Genomic DNA, 21,048 nt, shown 5'->3' on the forward strand with positions numbered 1-21,048 from the left:
GAGCTAAGAACTTTTCTCCTCCTGAGATTTTAACCTGTGGAGGAGATCCGGTCTCTTGCTTCCCAAGCCCTCCAGCCTGCTCCTCACCGAGACTCGTGTGACCCCCAGGCAAGGGGCTGCCCTGCCCTTCTGCAACCCTCTGCCAACTCCAGTCCCCCCGCTGGTCCCCGACTCCTGCTTTAATCCCACCGTTGGCTCTTCCCCAAACCAGTAGATTTTGTCCCTTCTGTAGGTGGAACACGCATCAGTTTGGGGAGGCTTGCGAGGCTCTGGCAGGCTCAGGGGGAAAAGCAGTGGCCATTCGTTCCCTGGCTGGTAACCCACCATGCAATGTCCCTGGAGGACAGAAGGTGCTACTGAGAGCTGGGGGTTGAAGAATAAGAGGCAACTCCTTCAGATGCTCTCCAGCCTGGTGATAATTGTCTTTTCTTTGTCCTTAGTGAGGAGAGCTGGGTGGCAGCTTTCGGTCAAATCCTCTTTCCCCTGAAAAATGCAGGTGCTGGTCTGTGGAATTGCTTAGCAAATTTCTGTCAGCTTTAGTGAACTGATAGAGTTGATAAATCCTGGTGCGCGGGGAGCTGGAAAAAGTGAAAATATTTCATTTCACTGTTTTCAAAACATTGTTTTGACTGATTGCATCGGAAAGACCTTCCACCTGAAGAAGTTTGATTTCTTTGCTTTACAAATACTAATGGTTTTACATAAGTGACAATTAATGAAACACTTCACCTGAAATGAATTTCCTGCTCTTCAGCTGAACGAAGCCTTGCTGTGTTTTTGGCCAGCAGCGCGTTGTCGATTCTCTGAGGAGCGTGTGCCCGGGCCGTGGCCAGCCGGGTGGGCGCATACCTCGGTGCTGCTGCCCGCGCTCCACAGGGAAAAGAGCGGATCCGTGTTATGGGGATGTTCCCAACCGCAGCACCCGCTTCCAAGGTGTTATTTACAGGTGCTAATACCACGAGGGGAAAATGCAACTCGCTTTTCAAGTCTGGTGTTGTTTACAAAACGTGTGTCTCAGACATTAAGAAATGCCATATGTGATGCTGAATATAGAGCCTTCTTCCTCTGCCCAAGAATAGAACTTTATCAAAATGAAATTTCCTGCTCATTTGAGCCAGTCTCCATAGCAACAGTACTGTATACCTGTGATGTACAGGCATAAGCTGTTACAACCTCTGAACTCGGCAGAATGAGCTGTGCCCCATCCCCCTGTCAGAGGGAGAAGTACATTTCCGATTTATCCATGGCACATATTTCTATATGCTACGTATGTGTGGTCTGTATCTACAATCATTTTATTCAGAATTCCCCTACTTACGTTTGGTAAATAAATACAAATATGCTACTTACGTGAAGTTACACACTCGCAGAAATTCAATATATTCTTGTCCTGAGGGAAGACTTTCTAATGCAAACATTACACAAAAATAAAAGCTCGTGCTTACATTTGCTTCTGTAAGAATTTCCTAATTCAAAAAAAACGTAAAATGCCTCACTCTTGCAAATCTGTCAACCTGTTAATAGTACATCATTAAAAAAAGAAAAGAGCAACTGCATGCTGAATTATTTAGATATTGTTTTAATAGTAAACTGGAAATAATTATGCACCTTTGGCTATCCAATATCGCAAATAGGCTATTGCTGCTCACTCCATAACTTTTAGTGAAATTGAACTCACCAATAAGAAACAAATGGTTGCATTTTAAAGAAACCTGAAATTATTTCCCCAGGTCATTCATAAGGTAGATCATTACAGAGAAACATTTTCTTATGCGAAGAAAAAATAGCTTACTGATACAGTAGAAATTATAATTTAAGCTTCCTACGTTTATTAGCTTATTTAAGAAGAGGCATACTTCAAAGAAGGATTTTATTTGAAATGCATGCAGTATAAAAATCTACATAATGATGGGTATTACTCTCAGATATACTATATATGACTAAAGATATAGAAGAACTGTCTGTTTTCCACTTCTGGCATTTGCGTGTTCTTCTCTTTGCTTTCATATCTGCCCCCTCTTCCCCTCTTAACTCAGGATTTCCCATTACTGAATGCAGAGCAAGCTACAAGCAAAAGGAGTGAAATATGATAGACGATACACACATCTTTTCAAAGTTGATTGCAGCAGGTTGCCTGAATTTTTAATACCATTCCTTGATAAAGTGAGCTTGACTTTTTTTTCCGGTTTTATTATAATCCTCATTTCTATGCCAGCAAAAATGGACCTTCTGCTCTCAGAGCAAAATTTCTCGTCCTTGTTCAGCAAATGGCTGGACAATGTTGTTCTTCACAGGGGACGGAGACGCCGGGGCCTGGCAACTTGCCCTTGTGCAGGCTGCAGTCAGCACGGCAGTTGGATAGCAGCTGGCAACTGGGTGGAAAGGGAAGGGAACTGATCTTTTACCCACAGTTTAAGTACAGGACACAACTATCCCCATTTTGGTTTTGGTTTTTTTTTTTTTGTAACAACTGTATATTTTATTTTTTTTTCCTCGAGTGTGGTTGTTTTCAGATTTTCTACTAGGAAATGTCTCTTGTATAAGCTGCTAATACTCTGCTTTAGGCAGAACACGGTGCTTGGAGCTTACATAGGCTGATTTCAGGGAAACTAGCAGCATTATTGATTTTCATTGGGCTTATTAGGATCAGCATAACATGCACTTTTGCTATACTGGATTGTATTTGCCTTTCATCATGAAATCTCATTACACTAAAAAGAAATGGAAACAAGTTACGCAAGTAAAAGATTTTGCAGAGTACTCTAATGAAATTACTCTGCATCTGTGAAAACACACTTTGGATGTAGGGCATTCAAACCCTGAATGCTGCTGGACAGACTCTATTCTCATTTGCTTTTGAAAATAAAGAATAAATTCTCCAGTCTTAGTGGAGTTATTTCAGATTTATGCTAGCATAACTGAAGGCATAGCTTGGTCCTTGAAGTAGTCATGCTGTCTGAATCCTGATGTTGAATCAGTGATTTACTAGGAAAGAGAAGTCCCAGTTGTTTGTCTGCTTGCAGCTGGGATGGAATATATTGCGTTATAAAGGTGTGAAATGCATGTGGCTACGGGCATGCTCCTTCTAGACCCCAGCCAGGATGAGGAATGAACAACAAGCTTGTTTTCACCCTTTTTGCTCTTGTGGGACATCGGCTAGTTGCGATTTGCCTATTGCCAATGGCGGAGGAAGCATGAGCTGGCAGCACAGCCTATCTCCTCGGCGCAGCATCAAAGGCATAAAATTCTCCCTCCTGAAGCTCAGAGGAGATCCAGTTGCCACCCCAGCTTCCCTCTTCCTTCACCCTTGCAATTCACCGCCAATGCTCATATGCCCAAACCCTGACTCTCTCCAGTATTGCTGTAGCTGCGGACAGTGCTGTGACTTTCTCCTATTCTGCTGGCGGAGTGGAGGTAAAGTAGCTTCTGCGATTCCCAGGCCATGAGTGCCCGGCCTCTTTAGGGAGAGCACAACTCCTCTGCTACGGGTCTCCCGATGCCACTGAAATAACCTGCCCAGGGCTGTGCAGGGCTGAGGATGGCAGCAATGCCCTCTTGCCTGCAGTAGGGTGGCAGCATGTCTCTGTGGGGGCAGGCTTCGTCTCGTGGCTTCTCAAGCAAGTTCACAGGGTTGAGGAAGGGAGTTTTTTTGTTTGTCATCTCATTTTTTTAGCACTTGAAATCAGCAGTAAGGAAAACATTTCCCCAAGATCTATACTTACTCTGTAAGAATGGATCAGGACTCTTGAGCTGTCAGGGAAAAAATACCCTCCTTTGACATGTTTTGATGGTGCCTCTTGGAATTGCACATATTTCCTAATGGTCAGGATGCTTTTATTTTCGTAGATGTTCTACATTCGGTTAAAGCAACCTTCTTTTGAGAAAGAGAAAATTAATTTTGAAGAAATCTGAGAAGTGACTCTCAGGCTTCCTTTCCTAATACATTAATGTATTCCAGATCATAGAGAACAAGCTATGTTAGGTACCAAAATTAGCAGAAAGCACCCAGTTAAAAACCAACCCACAGAATAGATGCTAAGAAGCACAAATTCAAGACACAAAGCTGTAGCTGTGAAGTTACTTGGGGAGTACAAATTTTGCATTATTGACAGGCTATGATTTAGTGACATCATTGCATAGTCAGCTCTTAGGCAGTCTTAAGTCATTCCCTGTTGATTCAATGACACTGTGCTCTTCTGCTTGGAATCGCGTACCGTTTTGCCATTTTTTTATGGAGAAACTTTGGTATTGTAAGTAGACAGATCATATCCTAGACTTGAAAGCTTTTTTCCAGATTTTTTCAAACCAAAACAGCAAAATCCTAAAGGGGGAGATCTCCTGAATATACATGTGACTGTCTTACTTATTTGTGAAAAGGCGTCTCAAACTGCTGAAAACGCAGCTTTACTGAAAAGAGCTCTCCTGTCTTGCTGACAATTAGTACACTTTTCACTTGCAAAATGATGCTTTCTGCTAATGCTACAGTATAGTAATCAAAAGCACCAAATCCAGCTGATTAAAAATTCCCTGTTGGACTTTGCTGACCAAATGAATACAATTAGTAAGACATTTCAAGTAGAGAATTTCCTGCAAATACTGATATTCATAGGCTTTAAATTAAAGTTATGAGAACTACACATCAAATGAAGAGAGAGGTCTTGTTCCCTGGTGCATCTCAGTGAGACCCACTGCTGATATGCAGCAGGAGAGATTTTATTCCATAAGTGCAGGTAAGCTTTTCACTCAGATCTCAGCTTTAGAATCAAATTAATTGAGTGATTTCTTTTTGACCTCCTAGCAAAAAAGCTCCCTTAAAAGTTAGCTTATGTAGGCAATGGTAACAGGTGCTATAGGTTGTCATTGGGATTTTGTTTGTTTAATATTAATCTAAAATAATGTAAATGGCATCTTAATAGCCTTATTTTATGTCTCTTATTTTGATTTTAAAAATCGGCGCATTCCCCTTAGTGCAGTTAATAGGGTCAGTCTGTGAGCCTGTGCTGGTTACCATGCCTTCAGTCATGTGGAATCCAAACAGCCATTATAATTTGTTTCTAAACAGATCAAGAGCTATTTACCATCTCAATGTTTTGTGCACAGCTGGGTGTCTGGCAAACATCCAATATCCATTAACATTTAAAAATTAGTCCCATAATGCATCTTTTCCGTGGCTTGAGGAGTATACACACTGACACATGTTGGGAACCAATTATATTTGCACCACCATTAGTCTGGCTGCATTCAACTTCCCAGTAAATGAGGGCTAATTTAGTTTCCAGAATGGTGTATCTTAAATTCATGCAATGACCTTACAGAAAGCAGAGGATCTGAAGACTTAAAGAGGAAGGAAATGTTCAGAAAGAATAACACTTCCTTTTTTTCTGCCTAAAACATAAGGGTACATTATTATATGACTGTTCCCAGCATCCATGCCTGGCCCTGAAAACCAGATTCCTCTAATTCAATACTTCTAAAATTCATGAGCAGAATTTAGTTGGGAAGAAATCAGACTAATACAGTAAACTAGCACACCCTCCTTGCTCAGATCAAACCTGCTAATGCACTTTTTTATAATAGCAATTTAAGACCTGCCTGTAGCAGGTCTAACTCTTTAGGTTCCCAACTGGTTTTAAGTATTCTATTTTCCTACCAGCAGGAAAATAAGAAATACAGATTTCACAGTAAGTGCTGTCTACACTGCTTGTGAAATATATTCTAACAATGCCGTGCAAGTGAAATGACCTTCACAATTGGCAGTTTGGCAAAGAGGTTTAATGAAAATGGAGAAACACAAAAATATTTTCTGAGAAGTATGGTTTGCCAAACCTCTGCTGCCAGGAGAAATTCCTTCAATAATATCAGAGGTGAAATGGTGTGTCTAGCTTGGTGGATGAGTAAGTGAGAAGAGGGTTTTTTAACACCTTTCCTTGCAGCATGTCAGCTCAGCTCCCAGTAATCAGGTTCTAGACTGATTGGCTTCTGCTGCTGCTGCTGGCTTCTGCAACACACTGTACAAAGCTTATCTTGGCTCACTTAGTCTATGTCATGCTGCTTAATAAAGCTAAATTGGTCCTACAAACAGAACACTATTCTGCAGCCTTTTAGAATTCAGAGACAATTTAAAAATACCATTTTTCCTTAACGTTCATCTGAACCAGTTAGAAACTCAGGAAGGCAGGAATTTTCTAAATGGGCATAAAACAATACAGTGGAGCAAGCCTCCAGGTGAAGTCTCCTTCCTCCTACAGCGGTGAACATCTGCAGTAACTCTGTCCTCTTGGCACAGTTGTTTGAATCGGGTAGCTGTAGGATTCTGCCTGGGGTGAGGCTGCAGGTTTATAAGCAAGTTTATGAAAGTTTAATGTATATAAATATTTACATATGTTTAAAATGCAGTATTTAATATATATAAACATGTTCTCCTTTTACATCCATATAGTTCAGAGTTGGCCCTTGTCAAGTATTTCTTTATTGCATCAGCACTCTTCTTCCTTTTACTTTTTGTGCAAGAAAGTAGCTTTTCAGTGAAATGGCTTATTCCTTGAAGATTCTCTTTTGAAAAAAGTTCATTGTACAATCAGTATTTACAGATGCTGTTTATACTTGTGGTGGGTTGACCCTGGCTAGATGCCAGGTACCCACCAAAGCCTCTCTATCACTCCCTCTCCTCAGCTGGACAGGGGAAAGAAAATATAACAAAAGGCTCATGGGTCAAGGTAAGGACAGGGAGAGATCACTCAACCAATTACCGTCACAAGCAAAACAGACTCGACTTGGGGAAAAAATTAATTTCATTTATTGCCAGTCAAACCAGAGTATGGTAATGAGAAATGAAACCAAATCTTAAAACACCTTCCCCCCATCCCTCCCTTTTTCCCAGGCACAGCTTCACTCCCAGATTCTCTACCTACCCCCCTACCAGCAGCGCAGGGGGACAGGGAATGGGGGTTGCGGTCAGTTCATCACACGTTTTCTCTGCCGCTCCTTCCTCCTAGGGGGCAGGACTCCTCACACTCTTCCCCTGCTCCAGCATGGAGTCCCTCCACGGGAGACAGTTCTCCACAAACTTCTCCATTGTGAGTCCTTCCCATGGGCTGCAGTTCTTCACAAACTGCTCCAGCGTGGGTCCCCCAGGGGGTCACAAGTCCTGCCAGAAAACCTGCTCCAGCATAGGCTCCTCTCTGCATGAATCCACAGGTCCTGCCAGGAGCCTGCTCCAGTGCAGGCTTCCCATGGGGTCACAGCCTCTTTTGGGGGCATCCACCTGCTCCAGCGTGGGGTCCTCCCTGGGCTGCAGGGGGACAGCCTGCCTCACCATGGCCTTCCCCATGGGCTGCAGGGGAACCTCTGCTCCGGCGCCTGGACCACCTCCTCCGCCTCCTTCTTCACTGACCTTGGAGTCTGCAGGGCTGTTTCTCTTATGTGTTCTCACTCCTCTCTCCAACGGCAGTTTTTCCCCCCCTTCTTAAATACGTTATCCCAGAGGCATTACCACCGTCGCTGCCGGGCTCAGCCTTGGCCAGCGGTGGGTCCATCTTGGAGCTGGCTGGCACTGGCTCTGTCGGACACAGGCGAAGCTTCTGGCACCTTCTCACAGAAGCCACCCCTGTAGCCCCCCCTGCTACCAAAACCTTGCCATGCAAACCCAATACAATACTGTATTTCTCTCAAAATACATGGCATTTCATTTTATTGCTTTCAGTGAAACCCATGCTTGTAGTCCCTAAGAATAATATATTTTCATGCATCATTGGCAATACAAGGCTTCATTTAGACTATTGATTAACATTCTTATTGTATTAGGACTTGTTAGTGTTTACCTTCTTATTGTTTGGTGATTTCAAGAATTGACCTTTGCAGAATTACAGTACATAACCAATTAGCCAGTAATAGATTAAATTAATAAAGAAGATTCCTATCAAATTTGGGGGCTTCACAAATCTATCATGGTATGGTACTGTCCATTTCTTTATTTATATTCTGCACAGGTGCTGTTACGAGCTGAAGTCCATGTGCAGTAAATCCTGCTGAAGACTCTTGAGTTACATGCAGGAAGAAGATGCTGCACGGCATGTTTACGATTTGCTGGGTAAGTGGGTAGGGATGAGAACTGGCAGGAAGGTTGCAATGTTTTCTTTTTCTGTCTTGACAGTCTCTTTTGTTTTTCAGCTGTGGATTTAACAAAACAAAACTAGAGCTAATTTTGATTTTTAATTAAAGTCAATAGCTTATGTTCATGCTGGTGTATTTGGTACAAAGAAGAATAAAAGAAAATACAGAGAGAAACTTGAAAGAGAAATGCATTTCTTCAGCTTAATTATTTAGTTTCCAACTAAGAAACAGCTCTGCAGAGGTCGATTATCCTTCAGGGATATCTTAGAAGAAGTGAGCAATTAGTTTGATTTTCTGTTGAATATGTAGCTTGTGACTCAGTATGTGATCTATTAAAAAGATGATCATTCCTTTTAAACTATGTCCTGACATACATGGAGCCTGTTGCTGAAGGTAAAAGTCAGTGGAGTAATCCAGTCCATCACCATGAGACACTGCTTTTCTGTCTTGCTACACAACAGTCTAATGGTAATTTTTGATCTTCTAAGGAGTGTAAGAGTAAGAGAAGGGTGTAAGAGAAGGGTGATACTCTCCTGTTAAAAGGTAACCTGGGATACTGCTTAACACTCTCCACAGCTTTAAGCATACTTTCCTTTAGAAGCGGAGTCTAAAAGAGGGGCAAAATTCCTCTGGTGGAAAAAATCTGTCCTTGCACTTGTTTCTGTAGGAAAGCAGTGACCATTCTGCCCCCAGCAGCCTGGAGTTGCGTACAAGGTTGTTAACGGAGATCAACAGCTTGGGAAATGACTCAAGCAACTCAACATGTGAAAGACTGCGTAGAGAGAGGCAAGAGAGGGTATGGCCCACCCTGCTAGCTGTCGGCCTTCCACAGGGAGCTCTGGCCCTTGCAGGATCATTGCCAGGGTCACCGTGCTGATACGCAGCCCTGCAGTCCTGGCACAGACTACACTGGGCACACTGGTAAGAAGCAAAGCAGGAACTGGAAGGGAGATTCAAAAAAGAGTTGTCTGATAAGCACATTTTCTAAATACCACCACTGGTGCAAACTTGTTCCTGAATACATGGTCTCACTGCCCCACTTCCAGGTTGCTGCTGCTGCTGCTGCACTGCAAATACCCAGACCACAAACCTGGGGTTTTGCATGTCTGCTGGCACTTCTGTTGCACAGCTGGGTGGAACACATAAATTCACAAAATTTCCAAATTTCACACAGGAAAAGCAGAATGCACAGTTTTACAGTTCGTGTGCTAGGGGTTTTGGTTGGGTTTTTTTTGTTGGTGTGGTTTGGTTTTGTATTGTTGTGACTTTCAAATTTTACCACAGGGAGAAACTGGAGTGTTTCAGCTTAAAAATGAGCTTTAAGTAAGTAACTTGCATGAGGATGAAGTCTGCAAAAGTACTGACAAATTTCCTGCACACCTCAGTCCCACTTTGAGCACCCCAGTCTGTCAAACCGAGCTCCTCCAAATACACGCTGATCTCAGTCCTTGATGGGCCTAAATTAGTAGGCACCTGTATTTCTGACATTGAAGCTCCCATGGTATCTGAAATCTTGCTTCTGGTCATGTTTAGAAGCGCCTCAGTCCTGTCAGGACTGAGCAATGTGGTACCTAACTTGTACCTTCATCTGCAACATGAACCCAACGCTTTAATATTCCATGACAGCAAAGCCCGGGTCTCATCCCTTCAAGGCCAGACCGCTCTGAATCCTTTCTGCATCCTCCCAGCATACTAATGTAAGTAAGGAGCAAACCTGAACCATGTCTCTTTCCCAGAATTGCAGCAGGATGTTGAATAATGCCCCCCCTTGCCTTTTTGAAACTTCATTTCAAGACCTTACTAAAGAGATGAGATCTTCCCGAGCCCTGTGCATGAGTGCGACGGTTGCTGGCGTGGGCACAGGTGGGTCCCCAGGGGCACAGCTCCTCTGCTCCTGGTGTGGTTTGCAGCAGCTTGGCCTCCTTTGCCCCTGGTCCCATAGGAATGCCCTCTTTTAAGTCCCCTTTCACCACTGCTTTGGTGAAGTTTGCCCTGCTGTGGACTGCCCAGCTTAGGGAACAGTGGGATCCAGCTATTTGTGAAACTGGACATAAACAGGTCTTTTTCCATTAATTATAGTTAAAGTTACAGCTCTTCTATGCAAGAATGAATATAAGAAATGCTCTTTCACCTCTTCCTATATTTCTTCATACTAATTATGCATCATGAGAACTCCTGGTGCAAAATAACCTGTCCTCCTCAAAGATATATATAACATGGGATAATCAAGGTGACACCTACTCACTGCTTACATGCAGGCCAGCAAAAACATCCTGTGTGGTTTCCAGGCCTAGCTGCGGTCCAAATTAGGTATTTTCTTGTGGCCAGGCACCCAGGCTAATAAACTCTGCAGACCTAAGCTAGCTTTTCATACAGACGGTTTGTGGCTTCCTGCATTGTGTTTCCATTTGTATTGAAAATTACACTGGATCTTGTATCACTGGAGCTTCGCCAGGGCTAATAGGCCCACGCAGCCCCACACTGACTCCTGAGGAGCTCCTTAGCTCCTTCCTGCATTGCTGTTCCCGGTGCCAAGGAGCACTCGTGACTGGGGCGTGTGCAGGCAGCCCAACCCAGGATCCCGAGCCTTTATTACTGTTTTATTTGTACTTACGTTTATTTTATTATTTTAGACACCTTGTGGTTCTGCTGGCTTCAGGAAGGTGCTGTGCCACACAAATTCTGCAAGTGTGGCATAACGCCAGTGTGAGAGTCGTGCCGTAGGTTTAATCAGCTCGGCAGCGACTTGGAGAAAGGCTGTGTACTGCCCAGAAACTCTTTCCATCCAGCCATCCTGGCAGCGGGCAAAGCTGAAGATACTGCCCATGTCATTGCTCCACCGAGGGGTTCTCTGGTGTACCTCATGTTGGGAACACAAGGCATCTATTGGGCAGCATCTTAGTCACCGGGGAAGATGATCCCTGCATAAAGCACAGGGAAGAGTTGGGGAACAACACTGCATCTTTTGCAAATGCCGGGTTCAGAGACTCTATACTGGTTACTCTTGCAGAGGGTGAGGCAGTCGAGAGCCGTGCGGCTGGCTCCCAGGGCAGGTCTGGTAAGGGCTTGCCACGGGCAGTTAGCAGCCCAGGGAGCAAAGCTCTGCGTTGCCACAGGGGTAGCAAGCGGAGGGGCCAATGCTGTCAAACACAGCCCTGAGAGGAAAGACGAGAGGTTGACCTCCAGCAGCATCATCAGCCCCTTACGTGAGCATGGTTCCCTTCCTGAGCAGCATCGCCTCCCTGTGCTGAAGGGTCCTGCTCTGGGATTTGCTTCTGGATTTTGCCTCGCAAAAGGCATATAGCCTGCATGTCATTTCTATCTCCTTTTAAAAACTGAATGAAGTGCCCACAAAAGGTAGGGGGTTTTCTGGTTCTCTTCGAACAAACCCTTCTGTTTACTCAGGACATATAAACAGGACAGCAGTGGCTGGTGCCATTGTTGATGCGACTTTGGTATTACTTTTTGGCTTTGATTTTTTTAAGGAAGCCAGCAGTCAGAGTGGAGTGAAGCACACCTTGCAAATCGATGAATACCTCCTGAAAGGGTTGTGCAGTTACTGTTTGCAATGTGACTTTTTTTTTTTCCCCCCAGCAAGGCTACATCCACTGTGAGAGAACTGCTTCGGTCCACCCTCCCCCAGCTGAGATTCAAGACACACCAGAAAATGGACAAATTTGCCCTGAGCGTCATTTTACTCATTTTGGCTCAGCTCCGTTAATGGCTTAAGCCATGGTTTGTTAAGCAGTGGCAACTGTGGAAGTTACGGTAACGTTTTGCAAAAGGCTGCCCGCAGACAGCAGCACAGCGTGGTGCACGCGGAGCTGCCGTCGGAGCACACCCCGGGGTTGCATGAGAGCCGGCATCCCACAGCACCCGTGCTGTCCGGTGCTTGTTTGTTCAGCCTCTTGCTTTGAATTGAAACTAAAATTAGTGAGTGGGAAAGGCTCAGCCTCTTTTTTAATATTGTTTTTTCCAGTTGTTGCCTTTGTTCTTGAGTAGCGGTGCCTGTGATAAAGCAGCGCCCAGTTTAGCTTCTGTACCTTGTCACGGAGGGAAAGGTTTTCATTAGCATAAAGGACAGACAGCCTTCTGAGCCCCCCCCAGGTGAACCCCACCTCGCTCTGCCTTTGCAAGCCCCCTCACGCAGCTGCGTGGTTACATCCTGTCTCGTGTGGTGCTACAAATTGTGCTTTTATGTTTCACCTTCCCCAGGCCAGGAATTGAAGGAAAGGCTCTTGCAGAGCAGGGGGGGTGTTTGTGCGTGCTCTGCGTGTGTGCGTGCGTGTGCTGCCTTCGTGTGCCTGGTTAAAGGGAGGCAGCTGGTGCTGCAGGACCCAAGCGGGAAGGGCTCTTTCAAGCGTCGGTACCAGCAGCCAAGGGCAGCGTGGATACTCAGCCCCTGCCTGGTCGGTCAGGCTCGATGGTGCTGAGGTCCTACAGCTCCTTCCTTTTCTCTTACTCGCTCTGGGCTAAATGAGCTCTAAGCTCAATAGGAGTTTTAGAGATGGTCTTCTCAGGATCAGAAAAGTTGTCATTTTTCATATCTTAATCTCAGTTAAAACCAGTTTGCAGTTTTTCTAGTGAAAACTGAAACTTCCTGAAATCAGGAGAAAGCTGGGAGGCAACTGAATGCATGAGGTGGCTGTGAAAGGCAATGATGGTGAAAAAACCCTTGCCGAGCAGAGGCAGGATCTGCCGTAGCAGCGGCGTGCTGTCGGGGCAGGCGTAGCCAGCCTGGCCCCAGCCCACACATGGTGGCAGGGAGAGGGCTTCTCTGCAGACAAGTGCTCCGAAGTGCCAAGGTCAAGGCAGCGAGTGATGGGTCTTCACTAAAGCTTTGAAGTACACAAAGTGCATTGCTTTTGAAAGTCTCACTTTTACATCTTAAACAAGGAATTAAATTAGTATGTAAGCCATTTCTGTGTGTTTGTACTGAAATGTTACAGTGGCAACATTCTGACCCACAGAAGCAAAAGTACTCATTTTTCTTAAATGCTTTTGTAGAGAAATAAAACTATAGTTTATTTCCTGTTGTTTGTCTGAGAGGCTGTACAAGAGAGTTAAAATTGAAGGACAGGAAGAATTCAGAGGAATAGGACCTCTGTTCAGAATGATTCAAGCTTAAAGATAGGATGCTGCTGCATTTTCACTTCAGGTGAATACCACTTCATTGGTATTTCTGACATTTTGGAATAGCAGAGTGAAAACAAATACAGGGATCCTTTTAATCCATTAAAACATATCTTTTTGGTGTTTTACCAGAGTGCTGAAAGACATTTCAAGGAAATATGTGTGTGTATATATATGCAAACACATATATAAATATTAATCTTTATTAGAGACAAAATTTTGGAGAAAACAATATGACAAGCACAACTACTGTAAATGGTACAAATCCATTAAAGAGTGTGAGTACCAGGAGGCGGCTTTTGTGTTGAATGAAAGTTCACACAACCTAAGGTTGCCTCCAAATACAGAACTAACCTGAGAGTTTGGATTTAACACTGACTGGACCTGTCATATTTCCCCTTAACGAGGCTCTGCTCTGAAAAAAAAGGAGGAAAAGAAAATGGCTGGTGTGATAAGCTGTACAATGCAGTAATTGCATTGAGCTGAGACACTGGTGGCCTTTAGGAGCAGCAGAAGAGACTTGTAAGCAGGTTGGCATATGCAAATTGTTTTCTCTATAGAATTTCCTCAGTGCAATTTTTACCTTTCTTCAAAATAGGACAGGCAGAAAAATCAGTTTGTGGATTCTGGGAGTGTTACATGTTTTACTTCTCAACCTGGTAGGACACAGGTGGTTACACCTTTGCCCAGAAGATGACCTTTCCAGGCCTAGAAAATATATCGTGAAACTTTGGGAGGCATCTTCAGCGTTGCTCAGTGGCCATAAGGAGGTTTGGAGGCTCTGAGTTTTGGAGTGAAATACCTACAGGAAGAGTTAGGTGACAGCTACAAAGGTTTAATCCTGGTAAGTCCAGAGCAGTCAGGTGAATGTAGACCTCAGTGCAATATTTGAAGGAGAAATATTCTCTATGGGTGTTTTCCAGCTCTTATCAAGAGTTTATGGAGAATATCTCCAGGTGCAATAGAAGCCCATGCCATTGTGCAAATCCAAATTTAAATGATGGTGATGTTTAATTTTTCTGATGTGGCTTAAGACACCACATTATCCTTGATTTCAGTTTGACTGGATTTCAGGAATAAATTTCCTGTGTCAAAATAGGATAAATTTAGTTTATAAACGTAAGCATTTGGGATAGACTGCTCTAATCGAGCCAAGACAGTGCAACTCTTTCCTAGGTTAACTGCAGTGCAGAGCAGATACAAGTCAATAAAAATGTGGAAGATCAGTGTCCTGTCCTGTTCATTTTACCTTGTAGATGAATAACCTTTCTTAAAGGTTTGAATTTGGCATTCACTTTTCTACTCGCAATGTACTTCTAAGGCTGTATCCTGACTCTTGGTCCTGCCTTTTATAGCTCAGCATCCAAAAGGCTACAAGCTGGCCAATGCAGGGTAACTTTAACACCATTTGGGAAATAAAAAAAGTGATCACATTTTGGATTAGCAAAATAGTATTTTACTAGTCATCTACTCGGAAAGTAGTTTTTAGTAATAAAATTAGTGTTATACTTGTTTAGTATGTCTTATACTTGTTTAGTATGTCTATGATATTGTGAAAGGAAATTTGGGATTGGTCAAATTGCACCTATGCAGAGAATAAATCACAAGAAGACTGCCAGGGACTATAATACTTGCAGTTCATAGTAAGAAACAGTAAGAAAGACCTCACCAACTTTTCCTCAAGTCTGTGGCAAAATGAATTGTCAGCTCTGTCAGAAGGCCCCCTGAGCTTCTACCAGCACTGGCTATTACCTTTGCTGTTTCTTACCAGTAGTTTTATAGATTGCAGAGGTTGCACCAGGATTTTTTGTCCCTCCGTGCACTAAGTACTTTAAACACATCTCAGGAAAAAGTCTCAAAGCACTGACAGTGTCATTCTTTATTTTTTTCTTTCATGAACTAAATATAATATTTTCCACTGGATAAAAATGATTGACATTTCTCAAGTTGCCACCAGCAAAATTCTTGAATCCCCAAATGCTTAAAATAATTAAATACTAAAAATAATTAAGTTATCCTCACACAATTTCTTCAGGGATCATAGTGGTACTACTACTGAAGGTTGGTTTCCTAAGGAAACTCAATCTATACACTCATGCTACGGATCTGTTAACTCACTGCTTTTCCTCTCTTTGAACTTTTCAACTATACCAACCAGTTTTGAATAAATCTAACAGTATAAATACCCCAAAGATATCAAACTACCGCAGGCTCTGTGGCAATCTGCAGTGCCATCGCTTAGGGACAGCGGGTTTTATGGTTACCCTGTGGCAGCAGGGAATGCAGAAGGGGAACGGGTGATGCAGGTGCTCTAGTACCAGGACAGGCTCCGACTGGAGCACGAGCTGCGTCGGGTGCCGCAGCACCCCAGGATAACATGTGAACTCAATGCACTGCTCCTGCCACTCCCAGAATGCCTTGTTCATGCATGAAAACCTATTTTCCAAAGAGCCCTTAGTGACTTCCAGAAGAATAGACCATGTCCATGTGGCAACCACTTGATGCTGGTGTCTCGTCATTAAGCATTTGTCTGGATACACGTGAGCTCGCCTCAGTAAGGAGTCCAGACACACTTGTTCTTCTGCGATGTGTTCTCATGTGGCTCATGACCTATTTGTAAAGACCCATGGTACTGAAGTCATACACACTACTTCAATAGTGTTTTCAAATTCTTTGGGGGAAGAAAGAATGCATTATAATAATGTCATCAACTGGAAATTTCTAGAAAGGACAGCTAGTTCAGATTAGGCCTTTTATAAGTTCCAAATTTTATAACTATTTCAGTTCAGTCATGATTTTTTTTGTTTTAAATAGATGCAGTGACACCATGCCCAATGCATGTAGTTAAATAAGAATAGTGTTCTGTTATGGCTTCGTTTATTATTGAGAAATAGCCATATTGGCCCCAAACAAGATATCCCAATAGAACTGTTGTAACACCAGCTATATTTGTGTGTGTCTGCCTTGCCCAGATGTGGCAAACTCTTTTTGTATATGAAATTTATGTTATACATATATACATAAGTGTTTGTGTGGAAAGAAAATGTGGATGCAAATCTCCGCATTATATTACACTAGTATAATATTACTCCTGTACTTAATCAAACATTATTTTTAAAAAAGTTTTTGCCAATTGAAAAATCCTAAGAATCTCTACTTTTTTTAAAAGAGTAATCACACAGCTTGTATCTTCTTTGAGAGAACACCTGGGATAGATCTCCCTTAGTTTCCATTGTGATCCCCAGCCCTGATAATGCTGTGAATAGGAGGGATGGCACTCTGCCCCCCCTTGCATGCTTCATGTTGCTCCTGCCCCTTTGGTTTTTCAGAAGCATGTCTTTTCTACATAGGTAGGGACGACATGCCATCTGTTGGGGAGATTAGCATCCCCGAGCCAGAGCCCTGCAATACTCCTAGACAGTATAGGAAATGTATTACCAGAATGTAGCGACTTGTATTTGCATTTCACACATTTAGCTTTGCTTCACACATTCCTCTCTCTCAGACATGATAAAGGGAGGGAACGCTCTATTTCTTGTCAGTGTGGATGGATGGCACCCCTAGAAGAGTATGCATTTGAAGCAATATGTTCTGCATCACTGATGTAAGCTAAGATGCTGTTAAGGACGGGTGCGTTTGTTTTCCTATTCAGTGCTAGCGAGCGGGACACTCAGGGACTTGGTGTCCTTGAATTTAAAGAAGATTGAAACATTGCATTGTTCAGAATGAAGGGAACAAGGATGGGAGCAGAACGATGCTGCAGCAGACGGTAAACACTTGATTGCAAGAGCTGAATGGGCTTGGCCTACATTTTGAATCTCACCACCATCTCTTTTATTTCACCCATTTGTATTCCCTGACTCTGCTATCAGTTCCAGGTTTGCTCCTGTAGTTTCTCCCACGTTTTCCTTCAGGTCTGCAATGCTGATTGTGCATCTTGGCAGAAGAACAGTCCATGCCCAAGCATTTATGAATGAGGGATGCCAAGGTAGTGATGTATACAAGATCATTTCTCCCTGTCTGTTTTGTCCTTTTAAGATTGAAAGTTGTCCTTATGGGATTCACTTGGTAGTCTCTAAACCCATCGTTTTATACCACATGGCAGGGCTCTAATGGTCAGGGTGCAGAAATGTTTCTGAATTTCTAAAAGGAAAATTTTATCAGTAGCAAGCCCTGTCCTCTCCCCTGCCCTACCCACCAAGCAAGTCCATCACTCCCTCCTCATTTCCCATTCCAGCTGGGGAAGACATCAAGGTGGTGAATGCTAACCACTGAGCTCATGTGCATCTTGCCAGGGACACTTCTTCGCTTATTGTTTGTTACTGCTTTAGTTGGAATAGCTAATATACAGGGAGTAAATCAGGGGGGGCAACACTGCATAGAAAGCCATAGGAGTTCCCAGTATAATTCTTTTAAATATCCAGATTTCTTCACATCTGTCAGTGGAGACCAAGGCACATGTAAAATCATAGTTAAAGCTAAGATGGGAGAAGAAAAATGCTGGTGTTTTCTAACTGATATTTGACAGCAATAACCAATTTTAATTCAACGGACATCTAATTTCCTTGCTGGACCTGAAGGAATGAAAAGGAGACAAATTCAATGCAATGCATTTGTAATGAAGAAAATAACTTTTATTGACATATTCACAGTGCTTGTTAAATATTTTGCTCCTGCAAAAAAGTCTCTAGAACTGCAAATGTTAGCTGGATTTACAGATGCTTGGAGGGACTTTTGAATCTTGTCTCCTGTCTCCATTGGATGGATGATTAGAACAGCAGCAAACAATCATAGAATCATAGAATGGTTTGGGTTGGAAGGGACCTTAAAGATCATCTAGTTGCAACCCCCCCTGCCATGGGCAGGGACACCTTCCACTGGACCAGGTTGCTCAAGTTCCCATCCAACCTGGCCTTGAACACTTCCAGGGATGGGGCATCCACAACCTCTCTGGGCAACCTGTTCCAGTGCCTCACCACCCTCACAGTGAAGAACTTCTTCCTCACATCTAATCTAAATCTACCCTCTTTAAGTTTAAAGCCATTACCCCTTCTCCTGTCACTACATGCCCTTGTAAAAAGTCCCTCTCCATCTTTCTTGTAGGCCTCCTTTAGGTACTGGGAGGCTGCTATAAGGTCTCCTTGGAGCCTTCTCTTCTCCAGGCTGAATAGCCCCAACTCTATCAACCTCTCTTCATAGGAGAGGTGCTCCAGCCCCCGATCATCTTTGTGGCCCTCCTCTAGACTCACTCCAACAGGTCCATGTCCTCCTTATGCTGGGGGCCCCAGAGCTGAATGCAGTACTCCAGGTGGGGTCTCACGAGAGTGGAGCAGAGAGGGAGAATCACCTCCCTCAACCTGCTGGTCACGATTCTTTTGATGCAGCCCAGGGTACGGTTGGCCTTCTGGGCTGCGAGCACATATTGATGGGTCATGGTGAACTTCTCATCAACAAACACCCCCAAGTCCTTCTCCACAGGGCTGCTCTCAATCCACTCATCACCCAGCCTGTGCTTGGGATTGCCCCGACCCATGTGCAGGACCTTGCACTTGGCCTTGTTGAATTTCATGAGGTTCACACGGGCTCACCTCTCAAGCCTGTCGGGGTCCCTCTGGATGGCATCCTTTCCCTCCAGCCTCTTGATCGCACAACACAGCTTGGTGTCATCAGCAAACTTGCGGAGGATGCACTCAATCCCACTGTCCATGTCCATCGACAAAGATGTTGAACAGCACCAGTCCCAATACTGACCCCTGAGGAATCATGACTTACTCATCCTTTTGTTCTTTATATACAAACCAAAACATTTTTTGTCGATTTATTCGATAGCTTATAGTTGATCCCCAAGGTCTCTGGTAGATACATCCTTGAGTATGATCATCCTTTAGAATGGCATCTTAAAAATACATATGTTAGTGCGTGATGCATACAAATACATAAAACACAGAATATAAAGAATGATGTCTCCACTCTTTGAAAACAATAGCATTTGCCAAAGAATCCTTAAATTTCAATCAAGTTCTGTAGGATGGGTTTACAGCTAAACTTCCATCACTGATTCCTACAAATATTTCCCTGGTAATCACTGCCACAATCACGCTTGCCATTTGGATATGTTATATGCAAGATTTTGGAAAAAATTAAAAATAGCTAGGTATAGAAACTAATATATCAACTGCTCACTGATTTTAATTTCATATGTAGTTCAGGGACTGAAGGCACCACAGTGTTTGCATTTGTCAAAGCTGGAGAAACTTCAAGATACGGTTATACCCCTGTTGGTGCATTAAAGGAGGAGTGACTTCAGGCAATGGATGGGTGGGATTGGTCTGAGGATTTGATCTCCGGCCGTGCTTGCACTCTGAACATACCTTGCTTATGGCTGTTTGGAGAGATGTTCAAGTCTTCATCAAAGAGTACAAGGATGAGCAGGCCTGAGACATGGACCTGTGTATGTGAGTACTACTTTCTTCCCTGTAACATGCCCACCAAAACCAGAGACCACAGCCTAATATGTGATGTTTCCTATTGTGCTCTTTAATGTTCACCTGTAACTTTGATCAGGGAGAGGGGAGGGCTTGAGAAAGACAATTTGAGACCCAGGTAATACATGTGAAGTTCTTGCTAATCGAACAACTAGAGACACAGGGAAGAGCTGCCACCCTTGGAACTAACCCTGGACAAAACACTTAGCCAAACATGGGGCGGGGGGGGGGGGGGGCTGTCCTGAGGAGAGGTCTAGTGAGGTGGCACTGGTGTATGGCACTGCGCAAGTGACCACTGTCCCAGCTCTGGGCGTTAGCCCCACTGCACAAAGTGCTCGGTTGCACTTCTTGGTGCTCTGGATGACGTACGTCCTTCCAACTCCTGATGCTGCAGTGCGTAATATCCTACATGACGTTAAATTCAGCAGCAATCTCCAGTGCAGACTGCTTGTAAGACCTATGCAGTGCTCAGGGACCAGCAGCAGAGCAGATCAGGGTTAGGGAGAGACAGGGTTGAAGCACTTCTTCCATGGGTGATGTTAGAAATACTAGATCTATAGCTTAAGATCAGACATTGTCCCAGAGAGACAAGGGCTTTCCCTCCTCCCATTGCTCTGCAAGGCAGACTTCTAAAGGCCTCAGCTTTGTTTCACTCTACATGTTCATTACTGCTTTTTAATGACTGAATTCTCACTCAACCATGAAATAATTTAGGGAAAACTGCAATAGGAAGGGGACTCGCTAAATTCATAATTAAGGTATTTTCAAATATTATGGATGGAAATTAACTTACTGTTCCACTGTGCTGTCTGTGGAAACAGTGCTGAAGACGGCAGGTTGTCTTGTGGAATACTTATGAAATACTTGCTGGTATCAGCAGAGGACATACAGACAAATCCGTGGTGATGCAGCAGTGAGTGTGTTGGTATTTGTGTAGCTTGGGAACATTTATTTCCACAGTTCAAAAAGAAATCAGCCAACCGTTCTTTCCACTCCCCACCTGCAACAACCAAACAGGGTGCTGTTCTAGCAGAGGGGCGATGTCCCTCCGAAAGCTTCTGGGGAAGGGGTTGAAGCCGTCCCTGTGGCGGGCGCTGCCAGCGGCAGGCAGAGGTCTCGGCACAGCACCTCCACGGCGGGGAAGAAGACAGGTGACACAGGAGTTTCACTCTAAAATTGCTGTTATTTGGGGAGACGTCTGAAAAGCACAATTTCCCTGCAGGCCCATCAGGGAGGGACTTTGCAGGCTGTAGAGCCCGCCGCATTTGGCAGCATCACCCCGCCGGCGGAGCCCTCGCCTCAGCGGCAGCTGGAGCTG

General features: G+C 43.9%; 1 long non-coding RNA gene across 1 annotated transcript; it reads left to right on the forward strand.

Moving 5' to 3' along the window:
• Positions 1–7,963: 7,963 nt before the first annotated feature.
• On the forward strand, positions 7,964–11,614 carry LOC138686421 (uncharacterized). The gene is made up of 3 exons (XR_011325792.1): positions 7,964–8,089; positions 8,780–9,033; positions 10,746–11,614. It is a non-coding gene; the product is annotated as an uncharacterized lncRNA (long non-coding RNA).
• Positions 11,615–21,048: the final 9,434 nt, after the last annotated feature.

Source organism: Haliaeetus albicilla, chromosome 8, assembly GCF_947461875.1.
Source record: "Haliaeetus albicilla chromosome 8, bHalAlb1.1, whole genome shotgun sequence".
NCBI classification, from domain to species: domain Eukaryota; kingdom Metazoa; phylum Chordata; class Aves; order Accipitriformes; family Accipitridae; genus Haliaeetus; species Haliaeetus albicilla.